Source organism: Gouania willdenowi, chromosome 21, assembly GCF_900634775.1.
Source record: "Gouania willdenowi chromosome 21, fGouWil2.1, whole genome shotgun sequence".
NCBI classification, from domain to species: Eukaryota; Metazoa; Chordata; class Actinopteri; order Blenniiformes; family Gobiesocidae; genus Gouania; species Gouania willdenowi.
Window position 1 is genome coordinate 24914385 of NC_041064.1, and position 23321 is coordinate 24937705.

A 23321-nucleotide genomic window follows, 5' to 3' on the forward strand; every position below is an offset into this window, starting at 1 on the left:
GTGGTGGTTTTCAGCGTTTCTTCTATTCTATTGGATGGTAAATCTCTGCTGTCTTCCAGCATGTGAGAAGACCACACTGGTCCAGACATGTCTGTTATGAGATTGGAGCAGTGGCGGATGCTTTAAGACTACAAGGGAACCTCAGCTTCCCCTAAAATCAGTGGTCAAATATGTAGTGTTTTATGTACATTTCATTGACTAAATATATGACAGAACACATGTATGTTTAGTTCAGAATCAGCTTCTTATAACAGGAAACTGACAGTGACAGCGTGACGTTCTTCATTCATTACCGCAGCGTCACAGTGTTAATAAACAGTGGTGAAGTTCATCTTCAATTGACTTCAATGGGAGAGGATTTAGGGGTTGATCCACTGCAGTCAAACTAGACGCTCATTGGATAAATGCTCGGTTATGACGCACTTAGTCCCGCCCATCGGACGCCGGGCTTCACAGGAGGTCTATGGAGCAGTGGGCTGGATCTGTCTGTTCCGGACGCTGGAATAATGGATGATGATTGGATGATCTGTCTCAGGCTAATTCAATTTTGATTGACAGCGAAATGAGCCAATCAGAGAGTATGACGTTGTAAGCACACAGGCGGGTTTTTCAAATATTTCAGTCCGTTGCTCTGTGTTGACACGGAGACTTTGCTGATCCTCTCATAGCGAATCAACTTCTGACAAACCTAGTGTCTGTTTTTGGTGTTTGTGGAGACTGTTACTGCTTGTGTTGTGAGACTTTTGACCAAACACTCACACTCCAGCGCGCAGCAGCTACGCGCGTGCGTGCGTGATAATCTACAAATAGTTGTTGACAACAAAATGTGAATTCTACTAGAATTCACATTTAAATAAACAGATACATTTTCTGAAGTAGGCAGAAAATGAGCTTCCCCTGCATGAAAGACCAGCAGCCGCCACTGGATTGGAGTTATGACTTCATGCACATGCTGCCCGGGAGGGGTGCAGCTAGTCATGTGACCTTCACCAACCAATCCAGTCTTTTGAACGGCTCTTCACTGTGAACGATGGGAACCCAGTCTCTGTAGAGAGACGTTCACTTTTTTTTATTTTTACCCTTCGGGGGAGGGGCGTGACTGTATGTGTCAAGTGTCTTTATAATGTCCTGGTTTCCCACACTTGAAAAAGGAAAGACTTCAACAGACTCAGGATTTCACTCGTTCTTATTTTTATTTTTTCCAGTGATAAGAAAGATGAAAAATCTTTGAACATAACACACAAGGCAAATAAGTTCATCATTTTTCATCAAACAAGGTAAGTACAAATAAACACAATTTCAGGTCACTACATTTAATTTGGTAGTTAACGGAGTCACAGGCTTTTTAAAGTCTAGACATACTCCTAATGTGTATTGTTTGTTTTCTGTTCCATGAGAGTGAGTGATGTTGTTCTTTTAGTTCTGAAGCCATATTGTTGTTCACACAGTACATCATGCTTTGTAATGAAATCTAGTCTACTATAAAATGATTTTTCCAGTGTTTTAGAGAATTGTGGCAGTAGAGAAACAGGTGTGTAGTGTGAGAGTGTGTGTCTGTGGGGATGACTTTAGCCGTTTTCATTTTTTTTTTGGAAAAACAATGTTTTTTAGTGACTGGTTACAAATATCTGTGAGAAGTTTCACTGCACACTCAATGATAATTTTAACCAACAACATATTAAAATCATTACAATGTCTTGACTTCTAACTCTTGAGCCAATTAACAACACCGTCAAAGAAAAAAAAATATGAAACTTGTTCTCTGTCTTTCATTACTAGTTACAGTATGTCCTTTTTGATGGTAAGGTTACTTGGGTATCCTTCATTTTTTTTGTCATTTTTCCTGATGTCATTCAATACCTTCCTGTGCCCGTATTCACAAAGCATCCTATGGCTAAAAGTAGCTCTTAGTGATGTCACTCTTAGAAAAATCTTAGAATTCCTCAAATTTTAAAAAAATTTTTCGGATAAAAGTAATTCACAAAACATCTTAGGCTGTAAGAGAGCTCCTAAGGTGAAAAATTGTTAGAAGTACTGAGGAAGACTTTAAGAAGCCTTAAAAGCGTCTTAAACAGACAGAAACAGAGAGGACGGAGATATTCTCTGTATGTTTAACTACAGTGATTTAATAAGATGCTACCGGCTTGTATTTTTATTATTATTATTATTATTATTATTATTATTATTATTATTATTATTATTATTATTATTATTATTAATAATAAAGTGTTTCTTGTCCACCAAGTAACATTCCTTTTGTATTGTTTTAAACTCTAATTGGCAATAAAACTATTCTGATTGTGACTTTTCTCACACAGCGTAACATAATAGCAGCCTTGTATTGCGTTGCGATTTGTTCACTCCTTTGTTTGTGCTGTAATCTTGGCCCTCGCTTTGATTGCAGCTCGTAGCAGCGCTTCTCACACACGTGTCTTGTGCCCACACAGAAGAGGGAACGACACATTAATTATCAGGGCAATGAGTTTCCAGCTCTGCCTCTTCCACTGTGATGTGATCCCAGGAGCCAGTTTCCCACTTAATACTCTTGTATTTCACTTTTTAAAAGAGCTCCAGCAGTCACAGTAATCACTGACAGCTGTGTCTGCTCCAACATTAATATCAAATACATATAGCGGTAAAATTACCATCGTAGACAGTTAACTACAATAAGTAAATCAATATAATAATCAGCATGTGAATGAGGTTTAAACATGTTAAACTTTGTACAAATTAAATTTTGTTGAATTAAATTAAATTTATGATTACACATTTCTTAAAGCAGTCAAGGTATGACCAGTTGATTTTATTCTCCATTCTTTCTCTAACAACCAATCACAGCTTTTAGCAGACTGCATCATACCCAGTAACAGGGTCAACCACACCTCCTCACTAACATCAACATTTCTGTCCCTCTTTAATCAGAGTTGCTCTCAGAAACTTCTTGAATCGCTGTTAAGTTCAGATTCCTTGCTAGGAATGTTTAGGCTAAGTTAGGAGTTCTCTGAGAGACTCTGATATTTTCATGTGGTTTTTGTTTTCCATCAGTAAATTGCTGTCGTATTCCTTTCTATGGATTCTGAGTCTTTGTATAATCTATTTTACTTTCATTCATGCTTTTATTAAACCTTTAGTTTAACCGTGGCTTTTTTCACAAGTTTATACTTAAAAAGTTTTTTTTATCATAGGACATTTTTATTGATATGAATGTTTCATAGACTTTTTTCGACATCGTCAACATAGACTTAACCATTTTTTGTTTTGTTTGAATTATCTTATATTTTCTTTGTTTGATCCTTTAGAGTTCTGGATAGTATTTTTTTTTTAATTAATAATAATTCCATTAGTGAAAATATTGTCTATTAGTGTCTCACAATGATTAGCTATCCTGGTTGGACACGTTATTAATGGGTAAAGGCTCATGATCTACATTGAGTTAATAAATTCCTTTATGTTATTGTTTTCTTTTGGGTTTAAAAAAATCAATGTTAAAATCACTACATGTAAAAAAAAACTACTACTAGTTTTTATTTATTTTCTCTTTAAATAATTCAACACATGTCCTAGTTTTTTTTTTTTTATTGTTTTGTTTCCATTTCTACAATGATACGTTATTTTACCCCGTGACAAAAAAAAACAAAACAATAACAATAACAGCAGCCTGATGACCTGATGGAGGAATATATGAATATATAAATATGAGGCACTCTGTCAGGAATATAAACTCCTGATGTTCATAACGTATCGTCGGGGTTCTGTGTAACCTCAGCATTTACCAAGTTTCAGAGATTACTGTTACTGTAAATTTACCCTTTAACAGTTTTAAACAAGGTTTGATTTTTGACAGGTTTGTGTTGAAGCTTCTACTGTTGAAATGTATGACTGAGATTTATCCATCCTTTTTAAAATGATTGAAAAAAACTGTTCTTCACTGTAATATTTGTATTGGCTCAGTGTGTTGATGAGAAATATTACAGTTGTGTGTGTGTTTGTTCCAAACTGATGTTCCCCTTTAAACTCATCATGGGGAGCAGCTACAGGTTGGACTGGTTTTAACCTCACCCTGAGGACATGAATGTATGTGAGAGGATCATGTAACTTGATACTTTAGCAGGTTAGGACAAGTCAATGTTTTTGGTGTGTGTCACGTCTTTTATTTAGAGGAATGTACACAGGAGTCAGGCTGTCGTCACATTAAGATCTTTATTTTACACTCTAAACTCCTTTACCCTGTTGGCCTTTAATCATGTGACTCTTTACACAGATTCTATTGGCTGATCATAACAACAGCTCTCGGTAACGCTCAAGAGAACCTTTACACCACATCTCCTTTTTTTCAAAACAAAGAGACAATCTTAATCTTGGAAACGTAAACAAGGTTAGACACTTCTGTGAACTTCCTGTAAAATAAACTAAAGACTTATTACACTTATTAACCAATCATTTCAACTGGATCCATAGGCAGAGTTTGAGATTCTTGCCGGGGGGTAGCAAAAAATAATTATATATACTGTATATATATACAGAATGTCTCGAGTTTTGCTTCATAAATAAGGAATGAAAACAAATGTATCAATCTAACTGTTTTTATTATTATTTTTCATTTCTGTAAGATGTTTCTAAAGCTGTATTATGGACCTGTCAAAATAAATTGAAAATGCAGCTTGAAATGTTCAGCCCCCACTGTAACTTAAAGAATGAGAGAGTAAAGTTGCTCATTCTAAGCAGAGTTATTATTTATTATATGTTCTACATGATATATCATACAACACTGGATACATGTGCTTTAACATGGAGGGAGAGACTAGCTGTCAGTTGTAAATCACTAAGTTAAACAGCAGGTAGGATAGAATAAAAGGATCCATATGGATTAAAAGCATTTAAAAGACCAAGATAGATAAATAATAATAATTTTGCCCTTTTTTTGTTTTCTATAAGGAAACAATGTTCAGATGTTAGAGTTGTCACTAAAGCAAAAAAAATACCTTTAAAGTCACTGACAGGGTTTTTATAAGAAAAAGGCTTTTTTCTCAGCTTTTTGCTCTGAAACTGAAGATTTGTGTAAAACTTGCTCTATTCAACGGCTGATTACAAAAGAACGAAACGAGCCAGAAACATTTTTTTTTTTTCATGACAGTCGAGGCTTCAATCTTTCAGAATTCAGATTTCAGATAGTCATAGTAGAAAATATTCTGTGGGTCTTTAAAATCAGTCAGAATGCTCAAAAACGGCTGGCATTGAGGGGGTAAAAAATCTAAAAATGGCTGGCACTGAATGAGTTAATATCACAATGTCCAGCGACCCCTGAGAACGATTACGTATAGGATACAGTTATTTGTTATTTATTGTGTGTGATGTGTATGTGAAAAACAATAATTCAAAAATCTTTAAAAATAGAACTTTAATCAGTTTTTACCTACTTTTTAACCAATTACGAGACATTTGCACCCCATTTTAATTCCAGGCTGACCCCACATGGGGTCCTGACCCCAAGGTTGAAAAAAACTGCATTAACCTAATGACTCCATATCCATTGTTTGTATTTTATAAATCTGTTTTACTATATTTTAATGGTTTATTGAATATTGTGTTTGTGGCATATTTTTGCTACAATTTAAGGGGCGGCTGGTAATTTTTTATTGTTATTTATTTATCTATTGATTTTTTTGTGGGGAGGGGGTATAACTAACACACAGACAAAACAAACGTGTACAAAGGTTAATAAAAGGTCAATATAAATTGATTAGAATCATGGGGACACTCTGGCTATACCTATTTAAGACTTAGTGGCAGCAAAATTTCATATTCAAAATATATATTTTTTTAAATAACCTTATTTCCAATTAAGATTGGATGTCCAAAAGGAATGTTCCAGCATTTAAATGTGTGAGTGCACGTAGTTAATTTCAAACTAAATAATATATTGTCTAAAAAAGATGTGAGTGTTTTAAATCTCTGAAGAACTGAGTAAACAGTTGTTTTCCCTCATTTCACCTTCTCTCCCTTTCTTTGACTTTTTGTCCTGGTTTTCATTTCTTGAGGAAAGACATGCTGCTTTCTATCTCCTGCTCCACGTCACATCCACAGTTCAGACTGTAGCAGCACATGTGGGTCGTACCATTAGCACTGTTTTAAAGAGGGTTGTAGGACCCTGATGCAGCATGAATAACTGTGTTTAGTGTAAAACTGTGTTTAACAATCAGCCTATTTTCACACAGGGCCTTCTCATTCACTGATAAATAATCTAAAAATCTTTTAAATGCATCTTTGTACATATTTAAAACAGACTTCTGAGCCCCCCCATCCCCGCCTTGGGCCCTGGGTACTCAGTACCCTTTACCCCTCAGTCCGACGCCCTGGGGAAAAGAATGATATTTAACAGACTTCTTTAAATCAACTAAAGACTATTCTAGAAGTAAATATACATTTTAATTATGTGAGGACAGATTAATTTACCTGACATAAATATATTTTAATTCAACATGTCAGCTTAATATGTATGCTTGATATGTGGCAAGAAATTAGCAATTAGCATGTGTTGACTGACATTATGTGTTATCAAATTCAAGTTATTTTTTTTTTGTAGTCCTTCAAATACATTATATAAAAATAATATTCTTTACATAACATTTTTTGATACAATTTTAACTGTATAGCATTTTATACACTATGCAGGGCCGTGCAGAGAACTTTGGAGGGGCAGGTGCTCAAAGTTAAAAGGGGGCACATGGAGCACTATTGATAATAGCAAATGACAACATTTAAAGTGTTGCTAAGCAACAGAGGCAATAATCATAATAACCAGAATCATAAACGATGACAACAAGGGAAATTGTGAGATAAAAATAATAAAATAAATGGTTGTAAATGTACCAGTAAGTGTTTGTGTGAGGTTTAGTGGATAGTAAGGGATGTGTAGTGGTGATGTGGTTGGTACTCAGAGAATAAAACTAGAAATAAATAAATAAATAAAAATATTAATGGATATAGGTAATAAAGGATCATAAACAAGAGATGTAAGATACAGCTGAGAGAGATTAGGTGTGTAAGAAATCTATGAGTGGTGGAGATGTTGTGGGGGGGGGGTCTGACAGAAGGTTCTTCAGTGGGTGATGTGTTTGAACTTTTTACATTTCTAGTTCATGAGGATAGTATATTTATAGATATATGTAAAACACTGTACATAACATTTGACCCTTTTATAACACTTGTTGAACATAATTGTACATTTTGTTATATATACAGTATATATAGTGAAACTCTATTAATATTTATTCTGTTACTGTGAACATCGTTCTATGTCACACTTGGTTTGGCAACGTAAACTGGTGTGTGTGTGTGTGTGTGTGTGTGTGTGTGTGTGTGTGTGTGTAGGTGTGTCTCTGCTATGGATCAGGACACGGTGCAGGAACAACATGAGATCCAGACTGAAGATCAGAGGTGAGACCACGTCAGAGCTCAGCACTCACACCTCTGTACATCAGTGTTACACTGTGTGTGTGTGCGTGTGTGTGTGTGTGTGCGTGTGTGTGTGTGTGTGTGTGTTCAAGGACAAGGAAGAAGCTCAAAACTAGACATGAACTTGGACCTGGACCTGGACCCAGCTGTGTGTCCTTTAGAAGTGACCAGTCCATGGAAGTACCCATTGTCTTCAAAGGAGGTCCATCTACTGACCCACAGTGAGTCCCCATAAAGAAGGTTGTTGGTTGTCTTCCTGATGGTCCAGGGCCTCATTTATTGATCCGTTCATAGAACTGGTTCTAAATACGTTCAGACCAATGAAATGTAGAATGTGCACCAGTACAAAAAGAATCAGTATTTATGAAGCGTGTGGACAGAGGTCGTACACACAGCAGTGTTGATTCATCTCTCAGTCCATGTGGACTAAAGTGTTAATCACTTTTCTTTGTTTTCACACTAAATACAGTCACCAACTATTTCCTCAGTCACTAGTTATTATTATTAATAATTATACATTATTATAATTAGTTCACCACCTGATAAACACTAAACTTTTACAGCACATTTTTCAAACACTAACACACTTTAGGACCAATGCTTGTTAACAATATAAAATAAAGTGTATTAATCTCTGATCAATGAATGGATCATATACTGTGTGGTAAACAGAGGAGATAAACACGTATATTTATATAAACATATTATTACTGATGGTTTAAACACATGGAGACTGTGATCATCTCAATAAAAAGTACAGGATACTTTATAGTTTTTTATTGCTAACAATCATTGGTGGAAAGTGAAGTCACATGATCTAAACTCTAACACATGTCCATCTGTCCAAAGCACAAATGTTGTTAATTACTGTAAATGACTGATTTAGTCTTTATTACATCATATACAATCATTTAGAACCATCAAAGATCTTATTTTATAATCAAACCTGACATAAATCATTCAAAGTTGAAGATCAGATGTATTTAATGTAATGCTCTTTGTTGTGAGTATTGTGTAGTTCAGTGTGTTTCCATGGTAACACTATGTGTTAGTGTTGTGGTTCAATGAGCTTCTGTTGAGACGTGTATGAAGTGTTGAGTTGATGATGAGATTAACTGTTGATCTGAGATCATGATGGACATGTGTTAGAGTTTAGATCATGTGACTTCACTTTCTACCAATGATTGTTAGCAATAAGACACGCCTCCAATTGACCATAGTCACACAGTCTTTTAACTATAGTGTTGTTTGCATGGGTTTTTTCCGGGTACTCCGGCTTCCTCCCACAATCCAAAAACATGACTATAAGATTGAATGGAGTCTCTAAATTGCCCATAGCAGTGAATGAGAGTGAGTGGTTATCTGTCTGTGTTGCCCTGTGATGGACTGGCACCCTGTCCAGGGTGTACCCCCACCCAGCGCCCAATGATAGCCAGAGATTGGCACCGGCAGACCCCCGCGACCCTGTCAAACAGGAATAAGTGGGTCTGAAAATGAATGAAATGAATGAACTATAGTGTAGCATTAGCATTAGCATCACTTGCTACATAACAAGGCATCATATCAGTCTAGTGATTTCTATTTGTTATTGAGGTAACACTCATATTAATAAAATCCTACTTTAAGCAGTGTTTGAACACCTTATTTTACACAGTTTAGACCAGGGGTCCCCAATCCTGGTCCTCAAGGGCCACTATCCAGCATGTTTTAGATGTTTCCCTCTTCCAACACACCTGATTCAAATGATTAACTCATCATCAAGCTCTGCAGAAGCCTGATAACAATCCTGTTCATTTCAATCAGGTGTGTTGGAAGAGGGAAACATCTAAAACATGCTGGATAGTGGCCCTTGAGGACCAGGATTGGGGACCCCTGGTTTAAACAATCATATCCTTTACAAGATAAAACCTCGAATCCGGGGCAGCCCTTGGGTTTGCAGTGGTGGTTCTTGCACATACATCGGTCTACGATGCACTGACATGTCTTAGACTGTAGATAAAACTGGGCTTAACTTTAGACACGTTGATCCTAAATACCTGTTTTAGGTTTTACCACTCACTCCCTAAAATAAATACCTTTTTATTGATCTATTGATGTTATAACAAAATTATATTTATCGTTCCAAGCAGCTTTTGCAGCTTTATGGTCTTGTTTAAATTCACTATGGCCACAAGAGGGTGGCCTGCACACTTTGATCCATATTGCATCTTAAAATACATACATTTGATGTTTAGCATGGATCGAGCATTTTTATTTGTGCATGTATGAAAATATATATGTATATACTGTGTATATATATATATATATATATATGAGATGAGCAGAAGGTAACGTTACGTCGTAATCACAAAAGACTACGTAGCACGAGATTTTACAATAGATTTCCTGTCTGATTGCTAGTTACTAGATAATTTGTCATCTGTTTTACAGGTAGGAATGTTTGTGATATTGTCCCGAAACACAAGTGAATGTGTAGTCCTGTCTATTTTCATTCCAAGAGGGGAAATATACGTATTGTGACATTTTGTAGTGAGAGTTTACATTTTTGACTCTTTGCTAAGCATTCAAACACACATTTACAATGAAAAACAATGTGTAAACGTAGAATATTATCCTAAAAACTGGCTTTGAGCCTTTATTAATTTAGATTTTTTTCCATAACTAAATAAAGTCTCACTGGTCTCGGTTCTGATGGTGAGCATTTCTTGGTCTTGGATCGTGTGAACTTGAACACAGCATTAGTTTCTTCAAATGTTTTCACCTGCTGTAAACATGATGGACAATATCAGGAAAGAAAAAAAAAAAAGCTTGTAGAGAAAATGCATGATATGTGTAATAAAGTTTCAATGATAGCGACACAAACATCACAAGTTTATTTATTCTTATTGATTTAGCATTAATATTAACAGAATATGCCACATAATGAACACATTTTACAGATAATGTATTTGTCTAAATTGTCTTTAACTCTGTGTTAATATACTGAAGCAAATATATATTTATATTTCTTCTTCTGTATGTGAGAAATTGAACTCACCGCTTTCTCCAAGGCTACAGGCTTCACACAAGGCTTCATCATTCCCAAAGCTACAATGAAATAGACAGTTAACGACTACTTCCAGATTGTGAAAATGAAATAAAATTGTCCGCATCATACAGCTAGGCGGTAGTTGTAAGTTTGTCAAATATATAATACCTTTTTGCAGCAGATTACAGCCTTCCTTGTTGTAGACGTCTTTCACTAAATTGCCAAGGGTTGCAGACACTCGTTGGATTGCCATAGTGACTATAACGAAAATTAAAAAAAGCACAACAAATACATAAGTAAAAACTAGCAATACATGTTATTTAATAAAGTTTGCAGCAGCCAGGAACACTCAAACATGAGTTGTAGAGTAAACTCATGTCCTGATGTAATTTAAGCAAATTTGTAGGAATTTACTTTGGGTTTCAACATTAAAACATGATGAAATGCACATATTTAAACAAGAACATTTTAAAAAATAGAATAAATATTAAAAACAGGTCATGTAGAACAACATAAATATTATTTTCTTACTTTATTCAGAAATATCACTGAATTTGCAAGTAAATGTAAAATATTACAATGCAAATATTATTTACTTCAAACTAATCAGCTAAACCTCACTTCATTCAGTTAAAGTGCATGGTGCCAAGTTTAGTAATTATGATTTGAAAGATTACTTGAATATGATTTGAGTTTATTTGAACCTGATTTGAGACCCGGTTCCCACAGGTGTGTGTGTGTCCGTGGAGCAAATATCTCTGAGACTGATAGAGCTGAGTGTTAAACAATAACAATAACAGAGTACATATGGCAGTACAGTGCAGTATCGCTGACTGAGCCTTTTATCTAATGGGCGTAGACTACGTCACTTCCTTCACTCCAAATCCTGACGTCAGAGCTGCTGGGACTTGATATTTGATTGTAAACCGATTATATGACGATTGATAAATATTTTAATAGTACACATTTTAATATGTTTTGTGGTGTTTTATTTGTTAATTAAAACTACAAAAAAGAAAAGAAAAAAACGGATAAAAACACAATACACAACATTGACAATCAAAAACCAAACAGAAAATAAGATCAAGACCAAAATAAATCGTAATTCACTCAAAACATACATTTTTTTTGCGTTTTTTACGTGTATCGGCATCGGCCGATGTGGGCTGCTGAGTTCACCAATGCCCATTATTTACAGAAAGCAGAAATATTTTTTACTTGTTATTGTTCTACATCACCTGTTTTTAATATTTGTTAATTTTTTTTTTTTACTTGTCGTTCTACCTCACCTTTGTTCATTTCTAATGTTCTTTTTTTGAGAAAATTGAGACTCGTACCATTTGTTATCATCATTGTGTAATTTTTATGATGTAAATTGAGGGAGCAAAAGTAGTATCGGCTCAAGAATATCGGCAGTCCGTATCGGTATTGGCACCATTGGCCCTAAGAAATCTATATCGTTGTCAGGCTTTTCTTTGCTTTGCAAGGGCGTAAAAAAAAAAGAAAAAGAGATTTAGAGATACAGTTGTGTGCGAAAGTCAGGGCACCCCTTTAAAAACAGCATATTTTATATATTTAAAAAGTTATATTCATATTTACTGTCTCTCTGGTATATGGGAAAAAAAAGACAATATTGTCAGGAAACATCAATGCATAGTTACATTTTATTTTATAAATTGAACAAAATTACAAAAATGAAAAACATAATTTTGGCATGTGCAAAAGTCGGGGCACCCTACAGCATCAGTACCTTCAGTACTTAGTAACACCCCCTCTGGCAGATATCACAGCTTGTAAACGCTTCTTATAGCCAACAACAAGTCTCTGGATTCTATTATTTGGGATTTTTCCCCATTCTTCCTTGCAAAAGGCTTCCAGTTCTGCAATATTCCTAGGACGTCTTGCATGCACAGCTCTTTTAAGATCTACCCACAGATTTTCGATAATGTTTAAGTCGGGAGACTGTGAAGGCCATTCCAAAACCTTCAGCTTGCGTTTCTTGAAGTAGTCCATGGTGGATTTGGAGGTATGTTTAGGATCATTATCCTGTTGTAGAAGCCATCCTCTTTTCAGCTTTAGCTTTTTTACAGATGCTGTGATATTTGCCTCCAGAATTTGCTGGTATTTAATTGAATCCATTCTTCCCTCCACCCGAGCAATGTTTCCTGTCCCACTGGCTGCAACACAACCCCAAAGCATGATGGATCCACCCCCATATTTAACAGTTGGCAAGGTGTTCTTTTTATGAAATGCTGCTCCTTTTTTTCTCCAAACATACCTTTGCTTATTGTGGCCAAAGAGTTCTATTTTAACTTCATCAGTCCACAGCACTTGTTTCCAAAAGTCATCAGGCTTCTGGAGATGTTCTGTTGCATATTTTTGACGTATTTTATGATGAGGTCGTAGATAAGGTTTTTTTCTACAGACTCTTCCATGAAGGTCTTGTTTGTGCAAGTATCGGCGCACAGTGGAAGGGTGCACCACCACTCCTGAGTCTGCTAAATCTTCCTGGAGGTCTTTTGAAGTCAAATGTGGGTTTTGGTTTACCTTTCTGACCAGACTACGAGCTGTTCTCTCCGAGAGTTTCCTTGGTCTTCCAGATCTCTTCTCGACCTCCACAGTTCCCCTCACCTGCCATCTCTTAATTATGCCTCGCACTGTGGAAACTGCAAGCTGAAAACGCTTTGCTATCTTCTTGTAGCCCTCCCCGGCATTGTGGGCATCAATTACTTTCATTTTTTCTGTCTTACACAGCTTCTTAGAGGAACCCATGGTTGCTGAGTGTTTGTACAAGGTTTGTGGAGTCGCCGTATTTAAGAAACCCTCAAATTGGCACCAGCTGGCACTCCCTAATGACAATTGTTGACACATGCTTCAGGACCAATGAGCTGGTAGAGGTCTGAGCTTGTAAAAAGAATCTGACACTTTGAAACTCTCAGGGTGCCCCGACTTTTGCACATGCCAAAATTATGTTTTTCATTTTTGTAATTTTGTTCAATTTATAAAATAAAATGTAACTATGCATTAATGTTTCCTGACAATATTGTCTTTTTTTCCCATATACCAGAGAGACAGTAAATATGAATATAACTTTTTAAATATATAAAATATGCTGTTTTTAAAGGGGTGCCCTGACTTTCGCACACAACTGTATATCGTGATATTTCATCGAGTGATTATCATATCGTTCTGCAAAAAAAAATGTCCAAATAAATTTTTTCAATTATGTTTTTTTTAACAAAAAAAAAAACATTTATTTGTGCTAACATGCATAGCATGTAAACGCCCAATCACTAGGTGTCAGTAAACCTCATTATATCGGAAGTAAAAAAATAATAAAAAAATTATATTGGGACATCTCTACTTTTATAGATGTATATGGTTACTTTCTTTTTTTTTTTTAATTTAAGAACGTAACAGAATCATGTTTTTTTGTTTTTTTTGAAGAATGTAATATGATAGTTTGATAAACATACCACTTGATATTGCTACTTGAATTACAGTTAGTTACCATTTACTTGTTTTCGCAAGTTTCAAAAAAATAAATAAAAAAATAAATTGGATTCCATACCATTTTGTTCTTGAAAAGGTGAAATTTGTTATTATTGATATCGCGATTTATCATGATGTTTTGTCATGTCTAGTATGGGGCTATATCAGGATATGAGTTTTTAAAAATAATAAATTGAAAGAAATACAATGAATTATTATTTTCATATATTGTATCGTGACGTTTAAATGGTGAATCTTTTTTATCGTCAGATGCACGCCCCTATTTGTAGGTATTTGACTCCAGCATCCAAAAAACAGTGCGTTTCTTCAGATAAATACCCTCATCCACAGAAAGACACATAAAAGGTCATTTTGTGGACTTTGGTGGTTGAAGTTGTGAAAGTTGTTTTAAAATGTTTCCTGCTGTGCAACACATACGGTATTTGTTCTTCCTCAACATGTTTCTCTTTCCAAAGCGTCTAAACTTATCAATGCAGCTGTGAAACTAAAAAAAAGGGCTTTTCTGTTTTTGGTTTGCATGTTTATTCCTGTTTGAATATTATTTTTTAAATTCCATTCATGTTTAACTGTAGGACTGGATCAACCACATCAAAGCCAGCTCCAAACTGGTGGCTTTTAATGCTGAGCAGACAAGTAAGCTTTTAAAAGTGTCTTACACTGATTTTGACCCACAGCAATATAATTTAATTTATTATCAAACTTGGTTCATTCAGATAACATCATATTTAATATCAGAGACAAAGATAAATGAATAAGATAAATTATATAAAATAATTACTTTTGTAGAATTTTTACTGTTACTTTTTATATTTAAAACTAGATCAAATAAAGTAAGAACAACTTGAATATATATTTAATTAAATAGCCAAAAACTATTATTATTTTTATACTATTTCTCATTTTTGACACATGCAGACTACTGAGGCTTTTTACTCAAGTGTTGCATTAGTCTGTATGATAAACATGAATCATTTATCAGAAATAAAGGGTCATATGTTATCATTAAAGGGGGAAAGAAATATTAGCCTCAACATTAGGGCTGAACGATTTTGGAAAATAATCTAATTGCAATTTTTTTCCCTCAATATTGTGATTTAATATGAGATTATTCTTTCAAAGGCCTCTTGTCATGTATTTTTCAATGAACACAAGCAATAAATTAATCTGTTTCATAATAAACTATTTCAGATTTATTTAAACTTAAAATAAATATTAAATATACATTTTAAAGCACAAATTACAACAATAAAGCAAACAAATCTGTGGCTTTACCTCTTCAACACATCTAACTAACTTCACGTGTCATGAAACATGTAAACAGACTGTACTTCTTAAACACTCTGAACTTTACAGGACAAGAAAAAATAATTCAGCCTTTGCGATTAGAAAATCGCGTTTTATATCACGATAGTATCGCAAATGCAATCAATCGTTCAGCCCTACTAAACATGCATTTTGTTTTAAACCAGATGTGAAAAACTGTATTGTGTGTAAGTGGGTCTGACATCAGTCCGACCCAGTTCAGACGGACAATGGTCGCTCACCCAGGTTTCCTGTCATTCTGGTAACTTTTTAAAATTCTTAGAGAACTCTGTAAAGAAAGAATATTAACACTAGAAAGTCCTGGTAAATCTCTTTGTTTTCCTCCTGTTTGTCAGATTTAGTGACTGATTTGGACTTTTCCCCTTTTGATGAACGTCTCCTAGCAACATGCTCTGCAGATGAAACACTGAGTCGCTTCCCTCAAGATTTGTTCATTTATTGATTTTTATCCTACACTTTTCTTTGAAAACACAACCAAGTGTTTGCATTTAGATTTTTCAACGGCTTCTTGTGGGAATTTTGTGTCCTGACTGACAGGAATGTGCTGATTTTAGATTTCAGCTCAGCAGTTTGGTTTCATCATTGAGCTTATGTAAACTTCACATCCCACCATCTACAAAGTCTTCATATTTTCTCTTCACACTACCATAGGGTATTGTTTTATTAAAACAGTGGTTCCCAGCCTTTTTTGAGTAGTGACCTCATTTTGATATGAGTCTCTGGTGACCCGAAAGACTTTTTTTTCTTTCTAGAATTCGTTTTCCATCATGTTTGTTGCAAATACAGAGCAGTCAGGATTGGTGACATGTTTTGCCAGCTCAGATTTAATTTTTTTAAAACTGCATTTAATTTTAATAATAATAATAATATTTATAATGCTCCGCAATTCTGAAATAGGACAAAGTGGGTCTGAAAATGGATGGATGCATGGATAGATTCATATTTATTGATAGAATACAGTTGTTTAAGATTGTTTTGTTTTATATTCAAAAACAATAATAATTCATTAATGTTCAAAATTTGTGTTTTAATCAGTAATTATTGTATTTCTATCAATTACTAGACATTTCAGGGGCCCTTATTTAAAATCCAGGGTCCTGACCCCAATGTTGTAACGCACTGATGTAAAAAAAATAAAATAATGTGGCTTCAACATTTAAAAACAGATTGAATACAATCTGTTAATGCCTTTATAATAATGACACTTGAACCTGTGGTGTTTATGTGATCCTGACCAGGAGCAGCTCAGCAGTCCAGACCTCACCCTGCATCCAGGACTTAGCAGGCTGGAGCTGCTGCTCTTCCATCCCACCTCCTCAGGCGTGTTGGCTGTAGGCACCACCAGATCTCCTCTGATATAAGACGTGAGCTCCCAGGATGCACCGCTGTAACAATCGTAGTCTGTGTTAGTGTCTTATGTTGAACTTGTCTCAGCTTGTCTGTTAAGTTTTCATTTCAGACTGTCCTGTTGTTGGTCGTAGGCTGCTTTTAGTTTGTTGGAGACTGTCTGACACTGTTTTTACAGCCCTGTGGCTCTGTCTAAATGCTGGAGCAGCACAGGTAACCCTTATGTTTGCAGTTCTGGTCCTAGTCTCCTAGACGGAGACCCCCCTCACACGTCTTCCCCCTACCATAAGCCCACCCTGGCTGCTGCTGATCCAGCACCCCATGCTCTCATTAGCATTAATAAGGTGTTATGAAGGCTGTCATTAAGTGTCGTTCACTAAATTATGACACCTTTGGAGTAGGGCTGCTCAATTATTTGAAATTCGATTACAATTTTGATTATTACACCCAACAATTACAAAAATAACAATCGAAAAAAACAATTGTTAAAAAAAAAAAAACTCTCTCGATGGTCCATCCATTTTCTGACCCACTTTTTTCAGGGTCACGGGGTCAATAATTATAATTGTAATTGATAATTAATTACAGTTATGGTGTAAATATCATATTAATTGTAATTGAAAAATAATATGTTGCTGTTGTAATCATAATTGAATTGGAATTGACTTCAGAAAATTTACTTTCTAATTGTAATTCTATAAAAAATGTAAATTATAATTTAATTAAACACAAAACTGGGGAATAATGTTACAGATCCATGGCTTACACATACTGTATGTAGTTAATAATTATCCAAATATGTTTAATATTAGGTTTTCCCGCTACCTGTGAGTGAGTCTTCACACCATACAGGTGGTAATGGTTAGAAGGGTTAGGATATACAGTAATAACATTAAGAGTTTATAGTTAAATTCCAACTCTTGTCCTAAGTTTACATAAGATATTCTAATCAATGAACTAAAATGTAAATGTAATGATGCTAAAACAACACCATACAGACACATACAAAATAACAGGCCTGTAACTTTACCACTTTGTGATTCATTGTAATTGAACTTTACTAATTGAGAATCATAATTGACTTTCAGGGGATACAAAAACAATCATAATTTAATTGTAACCGTAAAAAATGCTGGTCACTGAATCATAATTGAGTTATGATTGAACATGGATAATCTGAAGTGTAAATTGGTCATTTTAAAATGTAATGGCCACAATTATGTGTGACATGTGTAGTTACAGAATGTGTCCACTAGATGTTGCTAGTGAGTCCATATTTAGTGAAGAAAGGATCTTACCAACCTCTCGTGTCCTTTTACTATTTAAAAGGAGTAAAACAACAACTCATAACAGGGTTGAGATCATATTAGCTTTGAATCAGGAATTGATGATAACCTGAGTTTGATAAGAAAACACTTTGAAAGCCTGAGAGCAAATATGATCTTTTTATAAAGTGAGTCTTGATAGAACACATTTTACTGTTGGCCTGACAAACAATAACAGATATTCTTCTTTAGCTCCTCCCTCCGTGTATAAACACAACAATACAAAAATGCACAAATATTGTAAAAGATCTGACAACCTTTTGGTTTTAAAGACGACACTTTGTTGAGTCATGGTAATTAAGGCATAAACAGAGGTGAAAGTAATGGATTACAAGTACTCGCGTTACTGTAAATGAGTTACATTTATGGGTACGTTTACTTTTATGAGTATATTTCTAAATCAGTAATTCCTTACATTTCTTCACCAACCGTTACCGAGTAAATTATGATTTATTTTTTTTTAAAAAAGATCAACGTATATAGTGAAACTACAAAAGATGACATGAACAGGCAACAATTAAATCGACCAACCAGATTAAACGTAATGTATGTCGTCAAAACAGTGTTGAATATTTGTTATTTTCACACTTTTATTGCTTATAAATGTAGTTATACATAAAGCCTGAGAATAGTTTTTGCTTTGAATTGAATTCATAGGTGTTATTTTGTTTTAAAAAAAGAATTGTACATTGTGACAAAGCTTTTATTTTATACAGACGCCTTTGTTCTAATTGTGCAAGATTTAGTCTCTTCTTTTTTATGTTTATACATGTGATGTTTACTGTATGCAAGTGGAATGAATTGAGCTACTTTTTATTTGTATTTCAGTACTTCATGTATGACTTACTTGAATACAATTTTAATCAAGTAACAGTACTTCTACTTGAATAGCCAATGTAACCCAATTTATCGATGATAAAAGTTATTACAGTGTAATATCAAGTTGGACTAGTTATCAGCAAACCCAGATTGGTTAGGAGCTCTATGGATGAGCAGCAATAATGAGTCAAACAAGGAATAACTGTTGAGTAGCAACTCATGTATTATTACAATGATTCAGATACCAAAACTAAAATAAAAGTGTGCACACTAAACAAACAAAAATAAGAATTGTCCATTGGCCCTTAAAAAATGAAGATAGTTGCTGCTGTTCTTAAAGTTTCTTTGAAGGGTGATGTGTATATACTGTATTTGTGAGTGTGTACGTGTAGGTGTCTTCTCTTCCAGGTTCCTACTCACCATCAGTTTTCAACCAGGATCTCTTCCTGGTCCTTGGACTTTCTCGTCCACTCAAAAAACCTGACCTAAAAATAAGGTCATATCTATTAAAATCAACTCTGATGCATCATTAAAGTGTAAATGTCAAAAATGCATCCGACTCCACACATAAATCTACAATTATATAACATAATAAATCTTCAGGTTTTGTTGTACAACATTCAATTACTCAAATCTAACTGCTTATGTGAACAGCATTCTAGTAATAATTATGGTAAGTAACCATTTACATTCAAAATATCATAACCATATCAAAATCAGAATAACATAATATCACAACCATATCAAAATCAGATTAACATATATACATAAAACAGTATAAAAATGTAGTTCAGAGGTATTAAAGTAGTATGTTTAATTTCTCCCACACTATAGGCCTACTAGTGTGAGAGGAACCACACCACACTCACCCTTTAACATACTTAAACTCACAGTTGAGCTAAAATAAAGTCATTCAACACTTTGCATTTATAAAATATAATTTCACTCTAAAATACTTTTTATAACTTTAACACTTTTTAATATATATATACATCAGCATACAATAATAAACTCAGTATATACATGTGTAAAACACTGCATCATTATTTATCTCAGTTCATCCTAAAGACTTTTATAGAGCTACTACTTCCTTTTAGCAACAGAACAGAAAAATAGCATCAGAGCAGCCACAGAGCCATGTTTCTCACCGTTAATCTGTCTTTATAACACGTTGTCATAACGACTGCTGCAGGGAAGGCACGTGGCTTTAGCCTGTGAGACACAGAGCTAGCATGGCCGTTAATGCTAAGTATCAGCTAGCTTTCTTTAATGCTAAGTATCAGCTAGCTCTCTTTAATGCTAAGTATCAGCTAGCTCTCTTTAATGCTAAGTATCAGCTAGCTCTCTTTAATGCTAAGTATCAGCTAGCTCTCTTTAATGCTAAGTATCAGCTAGCTCTCTTTAATGCTAAGTATCAGCTAGCTTCCAGTAGGTAAGTGCACTGACTCTCTCTCCGTTTAACTCGCGTATTTTCTCCTCTTTCCGTCTTTTTTTCCTCCGCTGCGTAGCTGCTAAACTCTGGCGTCCGAGGTTGGAAAAGACCAGGAGAACAACGCGCATGCGCATCACTTCCGAGCTGACAGGCTGGACGTGACCTGCGTAGCCTCTGATTGGCTGTTGAAGACTCTGTATCCTCCGCGTGGGGTCATGTGAACTGAGTGATGCATTCAAGTGCAATAGGACATTTTAATGTAGTTTTATGGCTCCTCAGACGGTGTAAATCTAAAGTTTAATTACAGGTAAGTGCATTTCACCCAAACAGCTCTTCATATGTTCAGACGTACACTTCACCATGTAAACATAGAGCTGATTTATAGAGCACATGTAAACATAGAGCTGATTTATAGAGCACATGTAAACATAGAGCTGATTTATAGAGACTGTCTGCTGTTTCATAGTGATGACACATGATTAAAGAAATCACGTGCCAGTTCAAAAAAAGGAATTTGTTCATTAGATCAAGAAGCAGGATCAGATCAAAGATAACTGCCATAATTCAGATTAAAAAATATGAATGAATAATAATAATATTAAAATGTTTAGAACAGTGATTCTCAACTGGTGGGTCGGGACCCAAAAGTGGGTCGTGGAAAGCTGGCCAAAAAAAGCCAACAAAAAATGTAATGTCTGTCATGTGTGACTTGTCTTTTATTTTGAAAGAAACTTTTCTTTTGACAGACATGCAGTGAAAAGCATGTTGCAAATATATAAATTTATGTTTTTCTAAAAATTATATATGCGTGTTTTCAACAGCTATCTTTGAAAAAAACTACATTTGGTTGGTTGAATTAAAAAAATAAATAAAAAAGAGGGTCGCGATTTGAGACGAGTTGAGAACCCCTGGTTTAGAATAAGGCCAGAATCAGTGCTTTAGTCCCTCACTTTGACTTTAAAAACAATATACAGTAAATTTATATATATTTTTATTTATGGTTTTGCTTTAGCCTTATTATTTGACACCATGGAGATAACATCTCATGAGGATATATGCACTTTAAGGCCTATGTGTTATAAAATCACTCCTTTAAAATAACACCAGTAAATGATATGTCAATACATTCTGAAGCAAAGCAAAAATCCAGATGGTGCTAATATGAGCCAAGGAGAAGCTTTGTAAAGGAATGTGAAGCATTGGATAGAGAGTCAGTGTGAGTAAAACTGAACAAAGAGAAGACATGGCTAAGCCATAAATTAGCATGCTAACTAGCATTAGCTTCTTAGTCCGTTACGTGCATTGAGTACATGCTAAGATATGCAGTCTTTGAACTTCTTCCTTCTGTAATATTAATAAACAACAGTGTTTTTTGTATTTGTGCACATTCAGCAGATAAATTAGTGCTCCAAGTAGGTCATGGGCTACGGTAGCTACTGTATCCATGCACCATATTTTTCTGTAGCTTTAGGGTGTTCTGAACATGAAATCACATGTTAACATTCCATGTGTTGAGATCAACTGTTGTTTTGTCATATTTGGTCATATTTTGTGATATATTACTTACATTTAAATGTGTTTTAACTTTGTGAGGTAACGTAGTAGAAACTTTGTATTAGTGTCAAATTATACACAGTTTATGGTAATTATATAGAAATCAAACCTGAGATATGGACTTAACAGAAAAAGATTAAGAATATTTATTTATGTTTGGCAGTGTCGACTGTGAATATTATATAGAATATTATCATAAATAGCTCATTAACATGTAATAAAAAAAATTCAAATCATTCCAACGAGCCCAGTTTTAATTTGGTTCCCCATTTGTGTGTTTTGTTAGTTCACAGATACGTATGACAAAAATATTACACGTGAAAATGGATTAGGAATTGTATTGATTCCGAATCTGCTTGAAGGGACGTCTAACAAGTTCATCCCAACTCATGTAAACATTTGATTTCATGTTCAGACCCTAAAGCGCTGGTTCTCAAACTAAAGTTCTCCCATTGTCCAACGACAACATTTAGCTTAGAAAGCTATTTAAAAACAACTATAGAGCACAATGATGGAATAAATGAGTGTTAACACACATTTTAAAGAATCTCACTTTGTAAAGAAGTGGGAAAACAAACAGTATTTAATGCAGTGGTTCCCAACCTTTATTTGGATTATGACCCCATTTTGATATCAAGAAATTCTGGCGACCTCAAAGACATTTTTTTTCTAGAATTTTTTAATAATTTTTCAGCTCATATATATATATATATATATATATATATATTACTGCATTTTAGTTGAACAAGATTTAAACTGACAAAGAAGTGAAAGCCTCGAAAATGCTCATGTTGTTTAAGAATAAAAAACAAATAAATACATAAATAACAAATTTCTAAAATCAATTTTAATTTTTCAGAAATTTCAGGCAACCCCTTCTAAACTCCAGGTGACCCCATATGGGGTCCCGACCCCATGATTGAAAAACACTGATTTAGTGGCTCCTCAGTAGATTTCTTTCTATAGTTTTTATCATTTCCTGTCATCTCATGACTCATGACTGACACTTTATTTGTTTATTTCCCTCTCTCTCTCTCTTAAGTACCCCCTGTTGTGCCATCGCGTCCCCCTAGGGTACACGTACCCCCATTTCAGAAACATTGCCCTAAAGCATAAAAAAAGATGGTGTCTCACATGGTTGGGGGTGGGGGTTGTGCATGGATAGCTATCACATCCCATGGCCTAAAGCATGTTGTGAAGGCATTTATTCCCTGTGTAACCTCACACACCTGGATCTCACTTTAAAAAGGATGAGACCAAATAACCTTTGACCCCCAAATAAGACTTAAGCAACACAATGTCAGTCCTCTGACAGATAACTAATTATTGCACTCAACACAGCAGATGTCCAATAACAGGATAATGACGGACTTGATCATTTTTTGCCTAAAAGATTGAGACGCGGGACAAGAAAAAGGGGTTCATGATCAGAGGCTGTGGGGCCCCTCAGGTTCCTGCTGGCTTGGACTCTGGATGTCATTTAACCCAAAGGGGGTCTCTTTCAATCTTCAATCCAGCTTATTAA

General features: G+C 34.9%; 2 long non-coding RNA genes across 4 annotated transcripts; one reads left to right on the forward strand and one right to left on the reverse strand.

The window, feature by feature from the left end:
• Positions 1–1092: 1092 nt before the first annotated feature.
• Positions 1093–20917, forward strand: LOC114454791 (uncharacterized). 2 transcript variants are annotated; one of them, XR_003672620.1, is made up of 5 exons: positions 1093–1277; positions 7372–7437; positions 7548–7676; positions 16558–16683; positions 20319–20917. It is a non-coding gene; the product is annotated as an uncharacterized LOC114454791 (long non-coding RNA). The 2 variants fall into 2 exon arrangements; XR_003672619.1 differs by lacking the exon at positions 20319–20917 and having other exon boundaries at positions 16558–17112.
• On the reverse strand, positions 9452–20595 carry LOC114454796 (uncharacterized). 2 transcript variants are annotated; one of them, XR_003672625.1, is made up of 6 exons: positions 19959–20595; positions 19231–19295; positions 16584–16704; positions 10652–10741; positions 10493–10542; positions 9452–10219 (listed from the first exon to the last, which is right to left on the reverse strand). It is a non-coding gene; the product is annotated as an uncharacterized LOC114454796 (long non-coding RNA). The 2 variants fall into 2 exon arrangements; XR_003672624.1 differs by having other exon boundaries at positions 16531–16704.
• Positions 20918–23321: the final 2404 nt, after the last annotated feature.